Source organism: Armigeres subalbatus, chromosome 2 (assembly GCF_024139115.2).
Source record: "Armigeres subalbatus isolate Guangzhou_Male chromosome 2, GZ_Asu_2, whole genome shotgun sequence".
Lineage (NCBI taxonomy): Eukaryota > Metazoa > Arthropoda > Insecta > Diptera > Culicidae > Armigeres > Armigeres subalbatus.
The window spans coordinates 124,471,486-124,488,584 of NC_085140.1; positions in this window are offsets into that span (position 1 = coordinate 124,471,486).

Consider the following 17,099-nt stretch of genomic DNA (forward strand, 5'->3'; position numbering starts at 1 on the left):
CTATGGGTCTCCGACACTTATATAAAAAGTGCGTTTTCGGAGTGAAATGGTAGCCTTTCGGCACATCTTTGTTGTATACGAGAAAGGCAAAAAAGATTTTCGGGGGTAAATTAGGCTACTTCCAGTCACGATCCAAGGCCGGAATTTCTACCTTTTGTATTTTCTACTAAATTATCATAAAAACCAAAGAAATAGCCAGCCGCAATTAATTTTAAATTGTAACTGTGATAAAAAAACGTTTATTGGGAGTAGATGGGGCAAAATGGCCACTTCCAGTCATGATCCAAGGCCCGAATTTATACCATACTTATTTTCTACTAAATTAGCATCAGAAAACATAGAAATAGTCAGCCGGCGAATAAAAATAGCACTAAAATAGCGGCAAGTAACCGCAACAAATAGTACTCTTTTTGGGTCGGATTTTCCCCACTGTGCATTGGATGCCGATCTACTCACAACTACAACCTCCAACTAGCGTGCAGCTGATCTTTGACCAAAAAGTACGACGTGGGAAAATATTTCTGGCAACATGGCCTCTACATCCCTTTCTATTCAACATATTCTCGGCCAAACATAAAGATCCTTTTTTTCTGGAAATGTGAGAATTGTTTTGCAGGTAACACCCCCTGAAATCCCTAACTAGATTTTGTTTTCGTATTTCAGTCTGAAATTATTTCATAACTTTGTTTGAAATTTGTTTGCACTTATGCACTTCATTTGAAAAAAAAACTTCTCATTTTCGAATTTCTCATAAATTTGTTTCAGATACTCTTCTAGGAATTTCTACTAGAATTTCTCCAGAAAATCCAGGAACTGCATCGCGAATTTCTTCAGGAATTACTTTAGAAAATTCCCCAGGTAATCTTTTTGGAACTTCTTCGGATACTCTCAGAATTTTTTTTCGGAAATTCTTTCTGAAAAAGAACTTCCTGCAGCAGTTTTTGAAGGAATTTTCTGCAGAATAGCTTGAGACATTTCAGTGGGAATTCCAAAACAGATTCCCGGAGATTTTCAGGTGAACTTTTCAAGGGATTTCTGGAGGATTTGTTGAAGTAATTTTCGGGTGAATTCTTGACGGAATTTCTAGGAGAATTTAGTGGGAGAGCTTCTAAAAGAATGTCCGGGGTTCTTGTTTTAAGACATTGCTGCAAATTCCAGATTTCGGATGATTTTTTGTACAAATTTTAAAGGAAATACCATCAGGAATTCTGATAATTCCGGTAGGATCTTCCGGGAGAATTGACGAAATTTTCGGAAGAATATCTAAAGAAAAAGCCAGATGAATTTAATGCGAATTTCTCAAGGAATTTCTGGGAGAGTTCCCGTAGAAAAAATCCCTGCACATTTTTCCAGGAGAGTGTTTGAAGAAATTTTGGAAGAATTCCCGAGTCGTATGTCGAGGGTCGAGGGCTTCCACGAGAGATTCTGAAGAAATTTAAAAGGTATTTCTGGAAAGACCTCGAAGTAATTAATTAAAAGATCTTGTTGGAATTTCTGTAGTAACTCCAGAATGAATATCAGAGGGAGTTTACATGGGAATTTCTGAATGATTTTGGTGGATTTTCTAGGAAAAGAGACGTGTGCAAATGCAAAATATTACTACATATCTGACATTAGCCACTCATGCTCATAATTCAAGAAAATTTTCATTACACTCGAATTAGGAATTCATAATGCAGCATTACGAATCGATTAATATATCGCAAAATGCAATAATGAATTAATAAATCTGCATTATGAATTAATTAACCCTCTACAACCCAAATTTTTGTTTTCGCTCAAAATTATTATTTTGCTTTCTAAAATTGATCTAAACATGGTTCGGGCACTGAGAATTAAATTCGTTATAAGCTCTCGATGGAATTTAAATCAAATGTAAATTTTTTTAAGAAAATTATTTTGAGCTTTTTAGTGGAATGTCTTCACTAGTCATAAGACGGGTTTGTACAATCCCATTGAATTCCACCACTTAATTGTATCTTGACAGATACGTATTTCGACCTCAAGATACAATTAAGTGGTGGAATTCAATCGGATTGTAAAAACTCGTCTTATGACAAGTCACATGTGAAATTATTGCCTAACATATGAAGGATCGCACGCGTGTGCCATGATCAAAACACATTCAAATTTTAACTAAAATTGTACAAAAAGTTAAACGAAAAACAATATTTTTTACATACGTACGTACGCACTATCCATTTTTCTATTGACTGTATTATATCTAGTGGCCAGTATTATATCTACCGCCAATGTTGGACACGTTCAATACAAGCTTTTTCTGGTGCAACTTTTGTTGTGTATAAGAACAAGAATAGGACAAATACCTTTGGAAATTTATCACAAATTTTTAGCTATGCGCGATTTTTTGCCCACATGACGGCTGTTTTTACCATATCTGCGTTTGTATACCAAGTGCCTTGCACGAGACAGTCTTTACTCAGAAAAGACATCACATCGGTTTTGTAAATTTGAATAAGCATTATTTCCAAACTCGATGACTCACGTCCTTACGGACACAGCTCATGGGTTGACACAATCGACCCGAAGGTCAAACGGTGCACTTTTCGGCAATAACGAATAGTTGATTCCATCCGTGATCTCGTTAACCTCATTCAATGAACATTAAGGCCATCCAACCAAAGCAAGGTGTGCCTCCGATCGCGATGATGATTAGGCGGATACGTTAGATGGCTCGCACTGCGTGGAGCACCACCAGGCCAATAAAGGTAACATACGGGTCGCATTCATTGAACCCAACCCCCCCGAATTGCGTAACCGATGAACGGCGATGATCGTTCCCGTTGATCGTCCTATTCCGTTCCGCGCCGCACACGATTGAGGGCCCCCGTGGCATTGGAAAATGAGGGTTTTCTCCCGTCCATGGCCGATGCCTGAAGTGGTGTAACCTGGAAGGTACGACCAAAGCAAACTCAAAGAATGTGGCGTGGTGTGGTTTTATGGCATTTCTGGCGTAATATGTGGGCAAATGCGCTCACGATCGGTGGTCATCTTCAATCACGTGGTTGGGGCAGGCCGGTTGGTTCGGTACCTACCCAGACATGAGAAAAGTTTAGGACGGTAGTAAATCAATATTTGACCTATGCATAAATTAGCCATCATCCGTGTTTTGTGTCCGGTGAAATGTCAAACAGAGCTCTTCTTTCACCACGGGATCTCAACGGGGGCTTGACTCTTAGATCAGGGATTAACAGAGGTTGTAAAACCTTTACCTGATGATAGCTCTGAAATGTTTACATCAAAGTTGCCATATACGGATTAGACTACGTGCTTCTATCCGACAACAGAGGATTTTCTTCTCAAAGTGATTAATTAGCTCGCCTATCGGTCGGTGGCGACGTTGCACCCCAGGGGCATTCGGAGAACATGCTCGGCGGTAATTCAATTACATCCGGCCATATAAAAGACTGTGTTGAACCAATTTAATCAGTGAACTGGTACTCAATTATTGAAACATGTAACATCGAATGGAATGATTTGATGCAACTCAATTTGTAGAAATTTCTCTGCAGGGCTCTCTCTCTCTGTTGCCCGGTATTCAATTCGATTAACTTCAGTTAATTAGGACTGATCTGATTTTGTGGTTCATGACAACTTCTCATTTTTTATTGATTCGATCAATAGGCCCGAACTCCACCTATAACTTTGAATAACAATAAATTAAGGTGTAACCAAATTTCAGCGAGGAGATGTCATAGATGGAATACGATTTTATCACCAACAGTTACGACTCACGACATATTCCGAGAGAGGACTTCAGCGCAAAGTGGTTGGGTCAGTGTTAACAATCATCCGAGAGATCTAGTTCGAGATCGCTATTTCGTAATCCACCAGCAGCGGAACCGCCTGCATGTTGGTGCGTGCCGTGTTGTCGTGCTTGCTGGAAATGTTTGACATCTCAAACTAGTTCGCAGTCATTTGGGTCTGCGGCCGTCGTGGTTTTGGGTGGATTTGAATTTTATGACCGGGGGTTGACATGGATCTTTTCGTACGGTTGATGCCGAATCTTCAAATGGCGAGGCCATTTTATGGTGCATTATATGACACCCGCTTGTCTTACGAATGTCAATTTATTGAGTTGGTCATTGGTATTTGCGATCATCTGGGAATGACGCATTTTGACTAGCTTTCTTTCAAACTTTTTTTTTATTAGATTTGTATTGTTTTCAATTCATATTTTACATCACGCACCCTAAATCAGATTTTTTATAGCTTTGTTTATCGACATACTATTAACTTTTTTTTTTATTTTGACGCACAGCGTAGACTGACTATACATATCTTTAGTTGCCATTGCCTGATTGATAAAATAAAGCGAAATTGTGATCAAGGACGGCGTCAGCCACGTCCTTGCATTCAGTTAGGGAAGGAGATTTATTAGTTCGTCTTAGTAGCGGGTGTACGACATCAAATTGCTTACTAAAATCACTTACTAATCGCCAAAAATAAGTCTATCAACCGAACATCATGAAATTTTCAGGGACTCAAATACAATATTAAACTTGATTTCACTAATATTTCTGCAATACATCCAAATGCTGAAACTTTTTCCTTGAATGAACTCATAAGATTTTGTACAAGTCCTTATCCAACTTTTTTTTTGCCTTCATTGTCTCCCATCAATCTTGGGCCCTCCTTAGCCGTGCGGTAAGACGCGCGGCTACAAAGCAAGACCATGCTGAGGGTGGCTGGGTTCGATTCCCGGTGCCGGTCTAGACAATTTTCGGATTGGAAACTATCTCGACTTCCCTGGGCATAAAAGTATCATCGTGTTAGCCTCATGATATACGAATGCAAAAATGGTAACATGGCTTAGAAACCTCGCAGTTAACAACTGTGGAAGTGCTTAACGCGAGGCGGCTCTGTCCCAGGTGTGGGGATGTAATGCCAATAAGAAGAAGAAGAAGTCTCCCATCAGTAGAATTAACCCATTTTATTGTCTCAGTCGACTCTTCTTTTTCTTCTCATTGGCATTACATCCCCACACTGGGACATAGCCGCCTCGCAGCTTAGTATTCATTAAGCCCTTTCACAATTATTAACTGCGAGGTTTCTAAGCCAGGTTACCATTTTAGACAGATAAGATACCTAATTATTTTTGGGGGCAGCAGGGACTATGTCCAAGGGCTTGACGATCCCTCCCCAGGCCATCTGCGAGTTGTGGCGAGTTGTGCCTAGGATGTGGTGGGGTTTGACAGTGGGCCCTGTTAAACCTCTATAAAAAGCTGCATGTATCCGCAAGTAGGCTCCTGGTGTCCTGGTGTTAGGTGGGACGTTAAACAGCCCTGACACGACGGCCCTCCGACGAGACAGGAGGTTTGCGCAGGCCCCCTTTAAAATCAACTATTACGAACGACATAGAAGATAATACGACTCGATACAATCGGCAACGACCTAGGCGACGAATAAAGGATCACGATTGGAAGCTTGGAACATGGAACTGCAAGTCGCTAGACTTCGCAGGTTGCGACAGGATAATCTACGATGAATTACATCTCCGCAACTTCGATGTCGTAGCGCTGCAGGAAATCTGCTGGACAGGACAGAAAGTGTGGAAAAGCGGGCATCGAGCGGCTACCTTCTACCAAAGCTGTGGCACCACCAACGAGCTGGGAACCGACTTCATAGTGCTGGGAAAGATGCGCCAACGCATGATTGGGTGGCAGCCAATCAACGCAAGGATGTGCAAGCTGAGGATTAAAGGCCGTTTCTTCAACTATAGCATCATCAACGTGCACTGCCCACACGGAGGGAGATCCGACGACGAGAAAGAAGCGTTCTATGCGCAGCTGGAGCAGACATACAATGGATGCCCACTGCGGGACGTCAAAATCGTCATCGGTGACATGAACGGGAGGAAAGGTGGAAATGTATAGACCGGTCATCGGACCGGATAGTCTGCATACCGTATCGAACGACAACGGCCAACGATGCATAAACTTTGCAGCCTCCCGCGGAATGGTAGTCCGAAGCACTTTCTTCCCCCGTAAGAATATACACAAGGCCACATGGAAATCACCTAATCAAGTAACGGAAAACGACGACGGTAAATTCTTCTCCGACATCACGAACGTACGCACTTACCGCAGTGCGAATATTGAATCCGACCACTACCTCGTCGCAGTAAGTCTGCGCTCAAAACTCTCGACGGTGATCAACACGCGTCGGAGTCGTCCGCCGCGGCTTAACATTGGGCGGCTACAAGACGGTAGACTAGCGCAAGACTACGCGCAGCAGCTGGAAGTGGCACTCCCAACGGAAGAGGAGTTAGGCGCAGCATCTCTTGAAGATGGCTGGAGAGATATTCGATCCGCCATTGGAAGCACCGCAACCGCTGCACTAGGCACGGTGGCTCCGGATCAGAGAAACGACTGGTATGACGGCGAATGTAAGCAGTTAGTTGAGGAGAAGAATGCAGCATGGGCGAGATTGCTGCAACACCGCACGAGGGCGAACAAGGCACGATACAAACGGGCGCGGAACAGACAAAACTCGATTTTCCGGAGGAGATCGAGACCGTAAAGAGACGGAGGAACTGTACCGCGCTAATAACGCACGAAAGTTCTATGAGAAGTTGAACCGTTCACGTAAGGGCCACGTGCCACAGCCCAATATGTGTAAGGACATAAACGGGAACTTTCTTACGAACGAGCGTGAGGTGATCCAAAGGTGGCGGCAGCACTACGAAGAGCACCTGAATGGCGATATGGCAGACAACGGTGGCGGTATGGTAATGAACCTAGAAGCACGCGCGCAGGACATGCGACTTCCGGCTCCGAATCTCCAGGAAATCCAGGAAGAGATCGGCCGGCTGAAAAACAGCAAAGCCTATGGAGTTGACCAACTACCAGGAGAGCTGTTTAAACACGGTGGTGAAGCACTGGCTAGAGCGCTGCACTGAGTGATTACCAAGGTTTGGGAGGATGAGGTTCTGCCGCAGGAGTGGATGGAAGGTGTCGTGTGTCCCATCTACAAAAAAGGCGATAAGCTGGATTGTAGCAACTACCGCGCATTCTCGAGTCCCTTCGAAACCCGTAGAGGGTTACGACAAGGTGTCTTTCGTGTCTGCTATTCAACATCGCTTTGGAGGGAGTAATACGAAGGGCAGGGATTGACACGAGTGGTACGATTTTCACGAAGTCCGTCCAGTTATTTGGTTTCGCCGACGACATTGATATCATGGCACGTAACTTTGAGAGGATGGAGGAAGCCTACATCAGACTGAAAAGCGAAGCTAAACGGATTGGACTAGTCATCAACACGTCGAAGACGAAGTACATGATAGGAAGAGGCTCAAGAGAGGTCAATGTGAGCCACCCACCACGAGTTTCTATCGGTGGTGACGAAATCGAGGTGGTTGAAGAATTCGTGTACTTGGGCTCACTGGTGACCGCCGATAACGATACCAGCAGAGAAATTCGGAGACGCATAGTGGCTGGAAATCGTACGTACTTTGGACTCCGCAAGACGCTCCGATCGAATAGAGTTCGCCGCCGTACCAAACTGACTATCCACAAAACACTTATAAGACCGGTAGTTCTCTACGGACACGAGACCTGGACGATGCTCGTGGAGGACCAACGCGCACTGGGAGTTTTCGAAAGGAAAGTGTTGCGTACCATCTATGGTGGGGTGCAGATGGCGGACGGTACGTGGAGGAGGCGAATGAACCACGAGTTGCATCAGCTGTTGGGAGAACCATCCATCGTTTACACCGCGAAAATCGGAAGACTGCGGTGGGCCGGGCACGTAGCCAGAATGTCGGACAGTAATCCGGTGAAAATGGTTCTCAACAACGATCCGACGGGAACAAGAAGGCGAGGTCCACAGCGGGCAAGGTGGATCGATCAGGTGGAGGACGATTTGCGGACCCTCCACAGACTGCGTGGTTGGCGGACCGAGCTGAATGGAGAAGTCTTTTATGTGCAGCACAGGCCACTCCGGCCTTAGTCTGATGATAAATAAATAAACCTAATTGTTTTTAACAGAAGTCTTATCCAGCTTATTGGGAAGCACCTGCGATTTTCGGTCATAGGTTGATTTTTGATTTTCGAACCATCACTTTCAAGTTTATGCGCAGCCTAAAAAGTCAATTGTTTTTTGAAATTTTTATGAAATGCTTCTAGAAAACTAAGAAACCTTATTAGAAGTTTCAGAATTTGTACACGAGCTGCTCTTCGTATGCCTGACAAAGCGGGCATCGCGAGGTCTTCAAACGAAAGTCGTCTCCATCCGTTCGTTACTTCGGCCAGCTTCTGCTGCAGGACCGTCCATGCCGGGCCGACACGAGCACAGGAAGAAAACTTGTGTTGAAGTGTTTCGGGGTTGCCATAGTGCTGGCAGTTCTCGTCAGCTGCTAATTGCATCACATGTAGCAGTTTACGGTGCTCGGTTTTCCCGTTCACGAAAAGATAGAGTTGTGTACGTTGTGCTGATGGTAGCTCTTTCATGCGTATATTGCGCCACGCGCGTAGCCAGTCAACTGCCGGACTGTTTCGTTCCACCTTTAGTAGCTCATTTTGCAGCACGAAATGGTGGTGGATTTGATCGGCGGAGGGGTTTTGTAATATTTGGCGAGGAATGTAGGATAAGTTTGAAAGGATTGATTTGATGTCGGGATTGTCTATTGGAGTTGCTGGGCGAGGTTTTGCGTGGAGAATAAAGGATTTATAGTGTGGAATGGAGTCGATCTCTGTTATATGTCTATTTATTGCAAGACTCTTTACTTTAAGTGCTGGGACTTGCAAGCGTAAGCCACCGTGGTCCTTCTTACGAACAAGTTGCATAATGGGAACGCGGGCGACTATTCCTCTCCATAGGAAAGATCCCATCGTCGATGTAATTTTTGCTGTATGCACGCCAAGCGGAGGCAGCACCGAAGAAAGGTACCACAATTTCGTTCTCCAGATCGAAGCTGATGAGCTTATCAGCGCGACGGTGATGACGGAGACGACGGAGACTGGCGATCCGATCTTTCAAAGTGAGAGTGGCCTGGAAGATGTTTCGCCTTGCGTTTGAGCATTGCTTAGGACGCGGTGGGCCTGCATAACGCGTTCCATCCTGTTTTTCAGGAAGCGGGAGAGCAATTTATAATCGCTGTTGAGCAGCGATATGGGCCGGTACGCTCGCGCTTTGTTGTCGCCTCCCTTCTTCTTCACTAACAAACATGATGACGCCCTCCACGAAAGCATGGGGGAGATTTCCGTTGAGTGCTTCATTCATAAGCATGTTCAACTCACGGTGGATGACATCGAACATCCGGAGATAAAATTCTCGTGGGATCCCGTCGGCACCGGGGGATCTTTTGGGTGCGCTCATCCTGTTGTAGCTAGAATTTCTGCTGTTTGTATCTCCTCCATGCACGCTTCGTTCAGTGGGTCGTCCGGTGGGATAACACGTTCGCAAGCAAAATCGTCTCCGTTGTTGGCATTGCCGTCGTTTTCTGCTGTTTCTTCTGAGTAGAGGATCGAGAAAAAAATCAAACAGATTTGCCTCGATCGCTTGATGATCGACGATGATTTCGTCTTCTCCTGTCTGTAGCTGCGAGATCGTTGTTTTCTTCCGTCGTCTTTCCCCCAGCTGGAAGATCGACATTGGCTCACCGGCCACGTGCGTTTCGTGATGCGCATAAACATGTGGGAGAAATTACGCTGCAGTGCCAACATTTCTCCTTTCAGCCAGTTGATGGTGATGATCATTTATGGCTGCTGATAATAGATCTCGTACGCTAGCCTAGTTGCGCATAGTGGTGCTGATGCATATGGTGGAACTCCTCGTAGACGGCACGAGATTTCCAAAAAAATTTTGATTCTTGGCTTAGCGTACGACAGCCACCATTGCATATACGACGCGTAGTTTCTGCGCTGACGAGTCCAATATTGCCACTTATACTGGAACTCGGCGACGTTTTCTTCGGTTAGAAGATGCGGTCGAAGGGCCCAGAAACCGCGCCCGGGCTCGTGTCCCAGTGGGGGATGACAGAGTCTGAGCGTTAGCGCCTTGTGATCCGTGAAACAGCAGACGTGCATGTAGGCCGACTGCAGTTTGTCGCGAAGACCACGGCTGACATAGATCCGATCGAGTCGAGATCGCGCGTTTCGACAGACATAGGTAAAACCGGCATCACGTGGACACAACTTCTCCCATACATCATGTAGCTGCAGCTGCCGTAAAGCTGTTTTAAGGGACGGACTGGTGTTCGAGCTGGATGAATCGCATGCACGCAGCACGCAATTGAAATCGCCAGCTACGATGACGTTCTCGGTGTGGTGGCGGAGATAATAGGCAAGCGTGCCATTGGAGAACTCCTCTCTAGCAGCGCACTGAGCAGTGCCGGAGAGAGCGTATACGTTGCAGATCGTTGTGTCGTGCACTCGCAGCACGATAAGTCGGCTATCCAGGCTCTTCTCCACCTGAGTGACATAGATGTGCTCCTTTACCGCTACAGCTTTGCCTCTCCTCGTGTGGTCCACATTCGCGAAAACGACAAAGCCAGGCAAAGAAAGCTGTTCGTTCTCGACTTCCTGCAGACACACGATATCGAGGTTTTTGCTACTTATGAAGGTTCGGAGTGCGTTCAGTTTTGTGGGGTTCGTGATCGTGCCGATGTTGATGGATGCGAGATTGTATGACGTGAGAGCCATTTATGGAAGGAAGTCCACATCCTGCTCGTCGTCACCGTCGTGGCATCGCTGTTTCTTGCCGGGCGGACGCCCTCGGCTTCGGCTACTTCTCGTCGATGTGGACGAATCGTCCGTATCGTTGCCAGCGGTTCGATCTTTCGATCGCATTGCGTTTGCTGGCTTTTTAAATATGTCAACCAAGAGCACTTCAGCGGTCTGTGGTTGTGTGCGCAACGACGACGACGAGTTGCGCGCGGTTTGTGTTTGCAACGAACTGGAAGACACCGTTCGTGCGATTGAAGCAGCAGATTGGCTAGCAGCTCGGGGAAAGCTTCCAGCGATGTTGGTGGCGGAGCGACAGAACGCTGACCAAACGGTTTGGCGCTCGGCGGTTTTGCAACGTTCGCCTTTTTCTATGGTTGTCGTGACCCAGTTTGCTTCGTCACGTTCGCATAGCTCTTCTGGACTAGCAGCTTTTTGTTCTGGACACACGATATGCCAGTATGCGCTTGCTCTTTGCAGTATTTACAAGAGACGATCTGTCCCTTGTAAACAATGTAGGCCTGCTGTCCATCGATCGTTACCCATGAATCTATGTTTCGATGGACTAGCATTCGGGCCGACCAAATGCCGAGCGGTATCCCACCGAACTCGAACCCTTCTCCCCATGTTAGCTCACGCAGCGAAAACACTTCACCGAACGCACTCAAAAATTCCACAATTTTTTCTTCGGGAACGTTTTCTGGCAGGTCGTGCACTTTAACCTCTACACATCCATCTTCCATGGTGATGCGAAGCTTGTACTCTTTCCCCGCGTGCTCCACTTCATGCTTATCATCATGTTCTTGCACTATCCGTTGTGCGAGCGCCAGGTTAACCTTGACGAACGCACATTGTTCGCCTCTGTGGCACTCAACACTTCTTCTTTCTTCAGACCGAGTACCGCACGACAAAAGCCGTGAACCTTCTCGAATGACGGCTTCACCGGAAAACTCGAATAGTCAATACGAATAGTATTTTCTCGCCGCGGATCACTGAAACGCGCGACGTGGCACGGACGGAATCGAACTTTAACCACTGTAATCGATCACTTGACTTTCCAAGAGCGCAATCGGAACCAGGTCTCAGAAGCTGAGTGGTAACTGTGAATGACACATTTAGTACAACATTAATGTGACCAGACGTCCAGACCAGACACGTTTCGCGGGACGCCCGTTTTACAAATTTATTACAATTCATACAGCATTATAAATATTTTTCCAATATTTGTGGGCCAAAATCTACGCGAAATGTACTTTTGGAGAATCTATTTTCAAGCCAGTGACGCAATCCAGATAGGCGTCCCGCGTTTCACAGGACGCTTGCTGGTCACATTATACAACATGGTACATTTTAAACAGCCAAGTTCAGCTTTTAGAAGCATAATTTAAGGACAATCCTCACGGAATCAAAATTAAAAAGTGCTCGTGTTTTCAAGGGCACACCACTCAATACAAAAGCACCGTTTTTAGGGGGAGAATATTTATGAAATATGCTAACAAATCCACTGCCTACCGGAGGGGATTGAACCCATACCTTTTTGAGAAGATAGAGTATAGATGAGTGTAATTGATCTGCTAATTGCCGTAGCGATTTTCACCGTATCTAACACAATACCGCTAGGGTAACTTAATGAGGGTAGCATTAAGTTTTACTGTAGAACTGTGGTAGAGTACCCGTTTAGCGTACTGGGAAGTGTGGGTTAGATTCCCGCTGGTAGGCAGGCGATATTTTTGAATATTTCATAAATATCTCCTCCTCCAAACACATGTTTTTGGACCTCAGTATCGTTTTCCACATAGTAAAAGGGAAGATGAAAGTCGATAACCTAATCTTTTTTTTTTAAAGAGTCTTCGAAGAAACTTCCTGGAATTACTGGAGAAATTTGGACGGAATTTGTATGAAGTTCCGGAATGAAATTTTTGGTGAAACCATCCGAAGAATTCCTAGAGTAGCTTTCCGAGTAATTCTTAGAGGAAGTTCCAACCTAATTCTTGTTGGAACTTACGGAGGAATTCCGGGAGGAACTTAAGAAGAAATTATCGAAGAAACTTCCTGTGGAGCTGCTGGATAAATTTGGACGGATTATTTAGGAATTCCGGGAAGAATTCTCGAAGAAACTTTCCGAGGAATTCCTGGTTAAGCTTCCAGAAAAAATCCTGGAGAAGCTTCCGGAAGAATTCCTGGAGGATCTTGCGAAAAATTCATGAAGAATATTGCCGAAAAATTTCTGGAGAAGCTTCCGGAATAATTCCTGAAAGAACTTCCGGAGGAATTCCAGGAGGAACTTCCGGAGGAATTCCTGGAGGAACTTCCGGAGGAATTCCTGGAGGAACTTCCGGAGGAATTCCTGGAGGAGCTTCCGGAGGAATTTCTGGAGGAACTTCCGGAGGAATTCCTGGAGGAACTTCCGGAGGAAATCCTGGAGGAAATTCCGGAGGAATTCCTGGAGGAACTTCCGGAGGAACTCCTGGAGGAACTTCCGGAGAAATTCCAGGTGGAACTTCCGGAGGAATTCCAGGAGGAACTTCCGGAGGAATTCCAGGAAGAATTTCCGAAGGAATTCCAGGAGGAACTTCCGGAGGAATTCCAGGAGGAACTTCCGGAGGAATTCCAGGAGGAACTTCCGGAGGAGTTCCAGGAGGAACTTCCGGAGAAATTCCAGGAGGAACTTCCGGAGAAATTCCAGGAGGAAGTTCCGGAGAAATTCCAGGTGGAACTTCCGGAGGAATTACAGGAGGAACTTCCGGAGGAATTCCTGGAGGAACTTCCGGAGGAATTCCTGGAGGAACTTCTGGAGGAACTTCCAGAGGAATTCCTGGAGGAACTTCCGGAGAAATTCCAGGTGGAACTTCCGGAGGAATTCCAGGAGGAACTTCCGGAGGAATTTCAGGAGGAACTTCCGGAGGAATTCCAGGAGGAACTTCCGGAGGAATTCCAGGAGGAACTTCCGGAGGAATTCCAGGAGGAACTTCCGGAGGAATTCCAGGAGGAACTTCCGGAGGAACTTCCGGAGGAATTCCAGGAAGAACTTCCGGAGGAATTCCTGGAGGAACTTCTGGAGGAACTTCTGGAGGAACTTCTGGAGGAATTCCTGGAGGAATTCCCGGAGAAACTTCCGGAGGAATTCCAGGAGGAACTTCCGGAGGAATTCCAGGAGGAACTTCCGGAGGAACTTCCGGAGGAATTCTAGGTGCAACTTCCGGAGGAATTCCCGGAGGAACTTCCGGAGGAATTCCTGGAGGAGCTTCGGGAGGAATTTCTGAAAAAACTTCAGGAGGAATTCCTGGAGGAACTTCTGGAGGAATTTCAGGAGGAACTTCCGGAGGAATTCCAGAAGGAACTTCCGGAGGAATTCCAGAAGGAACTTCCGGAGGAATTCCAGGAGGAACTTCCGGAGTAATTCCAGGAGGAACTTCCGGAGGAATTCCAGGAGGAACTTCCAGAGGAATTCCAGGAGGAACGTCCGGAGGAATTCCAGGAGGAACGTCCGGAGGAATTCCAGGAGGAACTTCCGGAGGAATTCCAGGAGGAACTTCCGGAGGAATTCCAGGAGGAACTTCCGGAGGAATTCCAGGAGGAACTTCCGGAGGAATTCCAGGAGGAACTTCCGGAGGAATTCCAGGAGGAACTTCCGGGAGGAACTTCCTGGAGGAACTTCCGGGAGGAACTTCCTGGAGGAACTTCCAGGAGGAACTTCCTGGAGGAACTTCCAGGAGGAACTTCCTGGAGGAACTTCCAGGAGGAACTTCCTGGAGGAACTTCCAGGAGGAACTTCCTGGAGGAACTTCCAGGAGGAACTTCCTGGAGGAACTTCCGGGAGGAACTTCCTGGAGGAACTTCCGGGAGGAACTTCCTGGAGGAACTTCCGGGAGGAACTTCCTGGAGGAACTTCCGGGAGGAACTTCCTGGAGGAACTTCCGGGAGGAACTTCCTGGAGGAACTTCCTGGAGGAACTTCCGGGAGGAACTTCCGGGAGGAACTTCCTGGAGGAACTTCCGGAGAACTTCCTGGAGGAACTTCCGGAGAACTTCTTGGAGGAACTTCCGGAAAACTTCCTGGAGGAATTTCCGGAGGAGCTCCTGGAGGAACTTCCGGAGGAGCTCCTGGAGGAAGTTCTGGAGGAGCTCCTGAAGGAAGTTCTGGAGGAGCTCCTGAAGGAAGTTCCGGAGGAGCTCCTGGAGGAATTCCTGGAGGATCTTCCGAAGGAGTTCCTGGAGGAACTTCAGGAGGAATTCCTGGAGGAACTTCTGCAGGTACTCCTGGAGGAACTTCCGCAGGAATTCCTGAAGAAACTTCCGCCGGAATTCCAGGAGGAACTTCCGGAGGAAATCTTGAACGAGAGTTCCTCCAAGAACTCTTCCGGAAGATCTTCCGGAAGAACTCCTGGAGGAACTTCCGGAGTAATTCCTGAAGGAACTTCCGGAGAAATTCCTTGAGGATTTTCTGGAGGAATTCCAGGAGGAACTTTCGGTCGATCTTCCGGAGGAATTCCTGGAGGAACTTTCGAAGGAACTTCCGGAGGAATATCTGGAGGAATTTCTTGATGTACTTCCCAACGAACTTGTGGTGGAGCTTCCGGAAGAATTCGTTGAGGAACTTATGAAGAAAATAACAGAGAAATTTTTTTTGTTAAATATCTTGGCTGTGCATATGCACAGCATATGTTTCGAAATGGACAAATTGATATGAAATTTGCGAAAAAGAATCCACGTGTCTTGGAGGGACTCGAACCCTCAACCTCCTAGGAGGTTGAGGGTTCGAGTCCCTCCAAGACACGTGGATTCTTTTTCGCAAATTTCATATCAATTTGTCCATTTCGAAACATATGCTGTGCATATGCACAGCCAAGATATTTAACAAAAAAATGGTTTTCGTACGGCCGAGTTGCCGAATAATATGCAATTAATTAGAGAAATTTTGGCACTTGAAACTAGTTCACGCCGACCCACGCCGCCGCCACTGGCTGAAAATGATCTATCTCGCCGCCGCTGATGAAATTTCAATCGACGCACAGGTTTATTTTCTATCATTCATCATTCACGCAATGAAATAAAATCTTTGCATAAGTGCTGTCTTTTTCCTGTCTTTTTATCACCAAAAGAAAGCAAACGATTTTGTATTATTCCAACATATTATTTAGAATTGTTCTAATAGTTGCTTTTAATCAGTTTGGGCTGCCAATGAATGTTTCTTAATGAATTTGTTCCCGCGTATTTCTTCAAAAGTTCTGTTCGTCTGCGAAAAAAGAAAAAAAAAATGAACGGACCACAGTATACGAGGGTAAGTTTTCCCACAGTCATTACAATCAAATTATGTTTATCTCATGTAAACTATCATCATAAAACGGTCAGTTACACACATTCATTAATCCACGCGTTAGACGCTTAGGCCAGGTGTGTTGCTACATTCGTAAACACGCATTGATTTAAGGGCTGACTGCAGATCGTAGACGGCCTACCTACATCTTATTATACCACAGTGTTGGTTGGGCGAAGGAAATTGATAAAAAAAAAAGTTTACTGTCATATTCACCTATTAATCGCCATAAATCTTTACACTTCATATTTATGAGAAAAACAAACAGTTCAATATGGGTTTAAAACTGTTGTTTGGATGAACAATTTGAAGGTATTTTGGCACACGATCATTGCGCCGATCGCCAGCGACGACGTCTGTCTCCGCAGCGGCATAAAAGAAGACTCAAAATGTGTAACGAAAAAGAGTGATGAGCTGCGCCGTACAACACACGCGCATTAATTTTCCACCGAATTACCCGTTTCACGATATTGCTATGGTTTGCCTTTCATAGCTTTATCAACTCGCCGCACATTATTTGGGGAGTGAAAATTGACGTAGGGGAGAACGGTCCAAAATGCACCCCTTAAGCTTTTTCGATGTTTTCGCCCATATAAACAAAAACAACGAACCATTTCAACGTATAGGTGCAAAATTTACAAAGCCAGCTACATTTCACAGTGATCTCCTATTCAAAACAATAAGGTTTTCATGACTTTCTAACGCATTTAAAAAATGTTTTAAAAATAGGCCTGGGGCAAAATGCCCGAATGGTGGTTTAAAATGATTCAATTGCATGTAAAATGATGGTGAACGCATGGTTGTTTGTATTTTCTTAATGGATTGAACTACAATCTTACGGATGTGGTTGAAGAATAGCAAATCGTTAAATTTGAGTGAATATGAAGGGATTCTGCTAGATTTTTCCAATGGAGATCATTGATGGATAACTAATTATGAATTGTAGTGGTAATATTCGTTCATAAATGTACTACAACAGATTATATGAGTGATTTTATGAGGGAGGCCATTTTGCCCCAGGGGTGCATTTTGGACCGTTCTCCCCTAATCTGGTGAATGTTAAAAAGTGGCAATATTTTTCTTTCTGACCGCCTGGTA